Here is a 7,261-nt window from a genome sequence, read left to right on the forward strand (position 1 = left end):
AGATATTTTGCCTTGCAACAGGCTACCTACAGAATCCTCAAAGTGTTGTTGTAAAGGTTCTTAACGTGCAAAGGTAGCACGCTCTTTAAACGAGACATGAGATTAAAAAAAACAAACATTTTGTCATGTTATTTTGAAAACGAAGATATGTCGAACAAATGTCGATTGTGACGTATTTATGACATTATAGTGACATGAACAGTTACTTAATCAATATAATTATGGCAGACGTAGATAATTTATAATTTAACAATGACATTGTTTAACAAATGGCCCTTATAAAAATATGAAGATGTGGTATGATTACTCAGGAGACAATTCTCCACCAAAGACCAAATCACATCGAAATATTGTAGGACACCGTATGGCTTTCAACAATGAGAAAACTATAGGAGCCCCGAAAAAATAAATGTCAAGCAATTCAAACGAGAAAAACTAACGGCCTGAATTATGTACAACGAAAACAAAATATGATATGCAGCAACAAACGTCAACCACTGAATTGCAGGCTACTGACTTGGGACAGCCACGAAAATAATGTGGCGGGATTAAACATGTCTGCGGGTGTCCAATCCTCTCCCAACCTGGGACAGTGGTACAGTAGCTTAACACCAGAACAACCTGTACAAAATAATAAACGGAAAACAAAAATATAAACACCAACCAAACGAAAATAATTTGATAACAGGCTCCAGACAGGCACTTACACAATGCGGCTTGACTAGAAATGTTGACATACATCCTCATATAAACAAAAAGATGTGGTATGATTGCCAATGAGACAACTGTCCACTAGAGACCAAACGACTAAGAAATTAACAGCTATAGGTCACCTTACGGCCTTCAACAATGAGCAAAGCCAATACCGCACAGTCAGCTATAAAAAGCACCGAAATCACAAATATAAAACAATTCAAACGAGAAAATAAACAGCCTAATTAATGTGAAAAAAATATTTAACGGAAAACAAATCTGTAACACACTGAAATACCGGTTCCTGACTTGGGACAGGCACATACATACAGAATGTGGCGGGGTTAAACATGTTAGCGGGATCCCAACCCTCCCCCTAACCTTGGACAGTGGTGTAACAGTACAACTTAAGAACGAACTATCAAAATCAGTTGTAAAAGGCTTAGCTCAACAGACGGAATTCATGTTCATAATTTCCTTTGAAAAGGATAAAAAAACAAAATGGTAGCAATAGAAAAAATGTGTCGTATGACACCCTTTCTATGCTGTTTATCATGATTTAGAAATTTAAAATTGTTTATTATTAAGAAAAGAAAATATATTTACCTAACCAGAATTCGGCCTCTAAATTTCCAAATCCATTTTCATACGCTTCCCAACCTCTGTAAAAGTCTGTCATACCGTTTAATCTCCTCTGAAACACCTGACAATATGTTATTATTATATGTTAAAATAGTCATTCATAAGGGATGAAACATAGAGAACAGATGCATATACATATGGACTTTGCTAAATGGTAGTGCTAGAAAAACAATAGAAAGGGTAGGATTTTGGTGTCGGGGTGAGGAGATACTTCATTCTGAATTTTATTTAAATTAAAACGTTTCAAAAATATCATTTAAATTTGCTAATATAGATATTGCAATTCCTCGATTTCATTAAACAAACGTAAAAATCACACGAAGGATACTGACGCTTTTAAGAAATCTTTTGCGACTTCGAGTGTTCAAAAAGCTTTTTGAAAAAGTGAAACCATTTTATAAATGCCGAAGTTTAATGCCACTGCGAATGAAAAGTCAAATTAGTATCCCACTACTTCTATAGAGAGTAAGAGTGTAATGAACCTGTCTACATAATGTCATTTCCCAAAAAATATAATTGTGTATTGGGTTTTCTCTATATATAAGTACAAACACAAAAACGTTTGACCAAATACATTTATGTTCATCTGTTTAGGATCGTTTAGAAGTCTTATTATTGTATTCAAAGAGTACAACTATTAGAGGTTTCTTCTTTTCTTCATCAGGTGCTAAGAATAAGGTTTGATATGACAATTTTTTATCACCTTGAATTCGAATACTAAAGGTATAATGAATCTACAAATAACATCAGTCGCATGTTTAAAAGACAAAAGTCTGCCAGACATCAATATATGTTCATTTTGACTTCTATCTTACATATTTGCATTTGGGCTTTACACTTCTGGAATGTAGTGGAGATCTCTTCGTTCAGGTCTATTTTGAAACAAGTTGTACTTATTAAAGATACTTAATGGCGTAAACTATCTTTTGGGGTAAGGCATTGGATCATATCTTTCTTTGAAATAGTACAAAACACTTTTTTGAAAAATGGCTATTCTTATAAGTTATAATATGTCAATTTCAAAATATTTGTGACATCATGGTGACATTTCAAGCAATCTTACTGCACTTAATGATTAAATATTTTTACTATGTTTGTAATTCAGGGGTTAAATGGTGTTCATTGTTCATGCGCAATGATAGTTGATCATTCTTTTGTTGCTTACTTCTTGATTTAAACCTTTGATATTTAGTATTCAGTGCCAAATGTAAATATATTATCAATATATATTATTTAGAAATGAGATGTAAAGTTAATAATGGTTTTCCCTTTTTATCTCATTTAATTTTGTTAGATAAGAAATGTACACTATACGTATGCATGGAAATTATTAATTGCGAAACAACACAAAGCAAAGCAAACATCACATAGTTATTGTTTAATTTATACTCAAGAAAGTTATTTAAAGTTTGCTTGTTATAGTTTGCAAATTAATAGATCGAATATTTCAAAACTAAACAGATTTTCAGGATTTAAAGCAACCATACTAAAGATTGATTATAGCTATCATCTAGTAATAATTTGCAAAAGAATGATTCCTGATGAGGAGATGATTTGATTGAAGTTTTTAGATGCATTTGATTGATTCCTATATTACTTTTATCTTAAATATATGAATAGATATAAGAAGATGTGGTATGAGTGCCAATGAGACAAATCTCCATCCAAGTCAAAATTTTTGAAAATAAACCATTATAGGTAAAAGTACGGTCTTCAACACGGATCCGTGGCTCAAACCGAACAGCAAGCTATAAATGGCCCCAAAAATTACTAGTGTAAAACCATTCAAACGGGAAAACCAACGGTCTAATCTATATAAAAAACGAGAAACGAGAAACACTTATGAACCACATCAACCAACGACAACTGCTGAACATCAGATTCCTGACATAGGACAGGTGCAAACAATTGCAGCGGGTTTAAACGTTTTAATGGTACCAAACCTTCACCCTTATCTGAAACAATAGTGTGACATCACAACATAGAAAGACACACTATAAAATATCAATTGAAATGGCTTAACTCAATCAAAAGACAGATTAACACCAGTGAACATATACTGAACAAATAAATTTGATCTATGATACAATGTAAATACAAAAAAAATAAACTAAGGGAAGAATAACTAAAGTAACATGTTATACCGCTGTGAAACGTTAATAATTTAAGAAAAACAATATGCTTGAACAAAAATTTCAGCCATTTGCAATAACTTTAAACACAGGTAAATGAAAATAATTTTGTTGTTAGGTATATGTGTACAGTTCAAATAGAGAAAGGAAATATTTTTACAAAAAAAATAATTTTGATGTTCATAGTACGAAGAAATGAAAGTGTATAGTAATACCAAACACTTATCAAAGCTGGTATACAGACCAGATATAACCCTGAATAAGTAAACATTAAATAACAAAAAAAGATTACAATTAGTATCAACAGGTCAAATAAACAAGAAAGTACGATTTGAGAGTACTCACAGTTACTGACACTAGTTAAATGCCAAAAACAATAAAAAAAAAATCATGCATCAGAGACTAAAATCAACTAAAACACATCCCAGGGATTTAGTATTTTAACGTCATGGACAGTCAAAGAAGACATGACTTGTGCAATGCCAAAAATAAATGTATCGACAGGCAGTAGGATAGTGAGGAGTTAACCTCTTTATAGATCAAAATGAACGTGGGTGTGTCTTTATACATCCCGTTTGAAAAGAATACAAATTTAGTTATGTTTTAATTTGCTGATGACAAAATCGATATTAGTGCCAATGTAAACTATATTCAAAGATCTAATTACAACATTGGTAAGATAACCTTTACTAATAAGTTTGTTTAAAGGTTCGATGAGTTAACACGGATCACATAGTGATTTCCGCTCTTTAAGTACAATATTACCGTAAAATTTAGAATGTGAAATACCGTTTTTAATCAGTTTTCTACAGGTACTAATCAAATCTTTGTATCTATGAAAGAATTTAGTAAAAGTTTTACGTAATTTGTGGTAACGAAATCCCTGACTTAATAATTTACCAGTGATGCATTGATTACGTTCGTTAAAATCTATGACATCACTACACACACGGGCATAACGAACGAGTTGGGATGTATAAACATCGTATGATGGAGCCAAATGAACATCGCCGTCTAAAAAAGGAAAATTAACAATAGGGAATGAAATGTCGTCTCTTTTGTCGTAAATTTTAGTATGGAGTTTTCCTTTAGAGATTGAAATGTCCAAATCTAGAAAAGGACAACTACTGCTGTTTATGTTAGATTTAGTTAAAGTAAGTTCTTTTGGGTAAATTTCGGTAGTATATTAGGAGAATTATGGATTATTTAACGAAAAATATCATCCAGATAACGGAAGGTATTGTTGAATGTATCAACCAAATGTAACAATGACGTGTCTTTCCTGAGTTTGGTCATAAACTGAGATTCATAGCAATACAGAAATAAATCTGCTATTAAAGGGGCGCAGTTAGTGCCCATATGAATACCTACTACTTGTCGATACACTTTATCACCGACACGTACATATATGTTATCCAGTAGAAAATTTAAAGCTTCAATCATATCTTCACATTTTCAGTAAGTGTAAATGTATGTTTTTCTAATAATGTTTACTAATTTCTGACTTCTAAGTATTATTAGTTAAGGAAATTATCAGGACATTTAGTTACCGTCCATCCTCCATTGTCGCTCTCGAAATCACAATAAACATCAAATCCTTGAGAATATTTTGGATAGATCTTATATATTCCGTTTCCTCTTGTTGATTTGACATCACTGCAATCGATGGGACGTGGCTTTGGCTTTTCCTCTTTTTCTTCACAAACAAAAAAAAAACAATTACAATTGAACTTGATTTTTTTTATTCGGACGAACATTATCTTCCATCTATGCAAACTCGTAGAGGTATGCCGAATTTGTGATAAGTGCATAAAAGGTACTGGAGGGTGTAAACCAACCACAAATACACTACGTATGAATGAAGACATCGAATAAATTATAAGAATGCTGGGTAGACCCAATAATCGTTTTTAAAGCACCATTTACATTTCAGAATGGTTCTTACTGCAGTTTTATGCAGGAAATAGTAATTATTCATTTCAGAACACTAACCAATGTAGAGCAATTGCAAACAGCAATAATTGAACTCTTTAGATTTAAATATTTCTTTTTCACAACCCTTTTTATAATATCATTTTTATACAACCATTACAGAAAGTAATTCGCATGCTTATACATATGCTTATACACAGTAGACTGAAGCTGCTAATATTAAACATAGTGTTAGGTAAAGCAATATGTACATGTATAAATCAAATATTTTCATGCTTTGATATCTCCCCTTACTAATATTGATATCATTATACCTTTACATATTTTCTCTTCTTTCTCTGCCTTGTGTGGCTTCTCACAGCAGCTTGCATGTGCCTTCTCTTCACCAACAAGTTTTAAAATCCAGTCGGCTTTTTCACCATGAAAACGAACATCTAGAAAGTAAAGTACATGTAGCACATAATATTTCAAAACAAGATTTATGTATAATTATACGTTTAAGACATTGATTGAAAAAGGATGTACTTTTGAAAAACACTTTGTGTTTAACTGCGTATACGTAACATGACATAAACATGTCAAAGTGACACACGTGTTTCTTTATCAAATATTCAACTTTTGTTTACTTACTTTTTTCTGGCACCTGTATTTTTTCTGCAAATACAAAAAATATCATAACAGACAAATTTAGCAGAATCTGTGATTTGAACATGATACTATTTCATATATCTGTGACTTGATAAACATGTATTGATATTTATTTATATATTAAAATTGATATTTCAATTATTATGTACAAAGTAAAAGCAAAATAGCGTGACAGATTTGGGTTTTTTTTATTGTTTCATATTAACTTCCAAATTTGATCTTGTAAACTGATGTTGTGTTTTATTCCAGTGTTCCAGTGCTTGTTATGCATGATTATAAAAATTCTAAAAAATAACAAGATTATATCAAAATGAAATATGTCAAATTATTTTTAATTAATACGCAATGTAATGCCATGTTAATATGATGAATTATATCTTTGAAATTTCCCATGATACTAGAAATTAAAGTTACGCAGATAATATACAAAGACGAGAACAAAATCTTTCCTTTTAAATGGGGACCAAACGACGGGGATATAAACCTTTAATTGTACTGGCAGTAAAATTCGATGATATTATAATGTATATGATTTCTCACAATATAATGTTTATTAGCTTCAGTAAACTTACACATGTCACTTCACTTATAACAAGTTGGTAATCTATGAATGTCTCCGCGGTTTTTATGTAATAAAATTTCGCGCGCAACTACAGTATTTGGAACTTCATGTTCCTAATTATTGACAAATGATAGGTTATATACACATTGTATACTTCCATTGAAATTATTTGTAAGATATTTGAATTGTGGGAGAATAAATGTAAAATATGAACATAAAAAATGTGAAACAAAATCAACAACTTGGCAGTATATGAAACCAACAATTAATTAGTGGTGTGCATCTGATGCGCCCTTTGTCGTTTATATTAACATTTATCAGGAACTCACAAACCTAAACATGATAAAGCCAAGGATGTATAAATACCTAAAATTGTGAGAAGCTTTTTGACCAAAAGGACTTTAAAATTTAACTCTCTTTCTAAATAAAGTATCATTTTTTAGAGATAACTCAAAAACCCCAATAAACTAAAACCTTAGATATTATGGTTATCTAAATCTAAACAATATACCAGAATTTGTTTCTATTTATGGATAGACTTCGTAGACCGTTACAGCGAATGAGACGTTACTCAACAAGACTGAACAGCACAATTGTATTACAGTTATTATATTGCTTAACCAACCAGTTGTCAGTACAGAGCAAACAAAAA

General features: G+C 31.3%; 1 long non-coding RNA gene across 1 annotated transcript; it reads right to left on the reverse strand.

Moving 5' to 3' along the window:
* Positions 1–1,301: 1,301 nt before the first annotated feature.
* On the reverse strand, positions 1,302–5,819 carry LOC127712706 (uncharacterized). The gene is made up of 3 exons (XR_007987251.1): positions 5,714–5,819; positions 5,018–5,163; positions 1,302–1,396 (listed from the first exon to the last, which is right to left on the reverse strand). It is a non-coding gene; the product is annotated as an uncharacterized LOC127712706 (long non-coding RNA).
* Between the last annotated feature and the right edge of the window lie 1,442 nt (positions 5,820–7,261).

The sequence above is a fragment of the Mytilus californianus genome, unplaced genomic scaffold, assembly GCF_021869535.1.
Source record: "Mytilus californianus isolate M0D057914Y unplaced genomic scaffold, xbMytCali1.0.p SCAF_8, whole genome shotgun sequence".
NCBI lineage: Eukaryota > Metazoa > Mollusca > Bivalvia > Mytilida > Mytilidae > Mytilus > Mytilus californianus.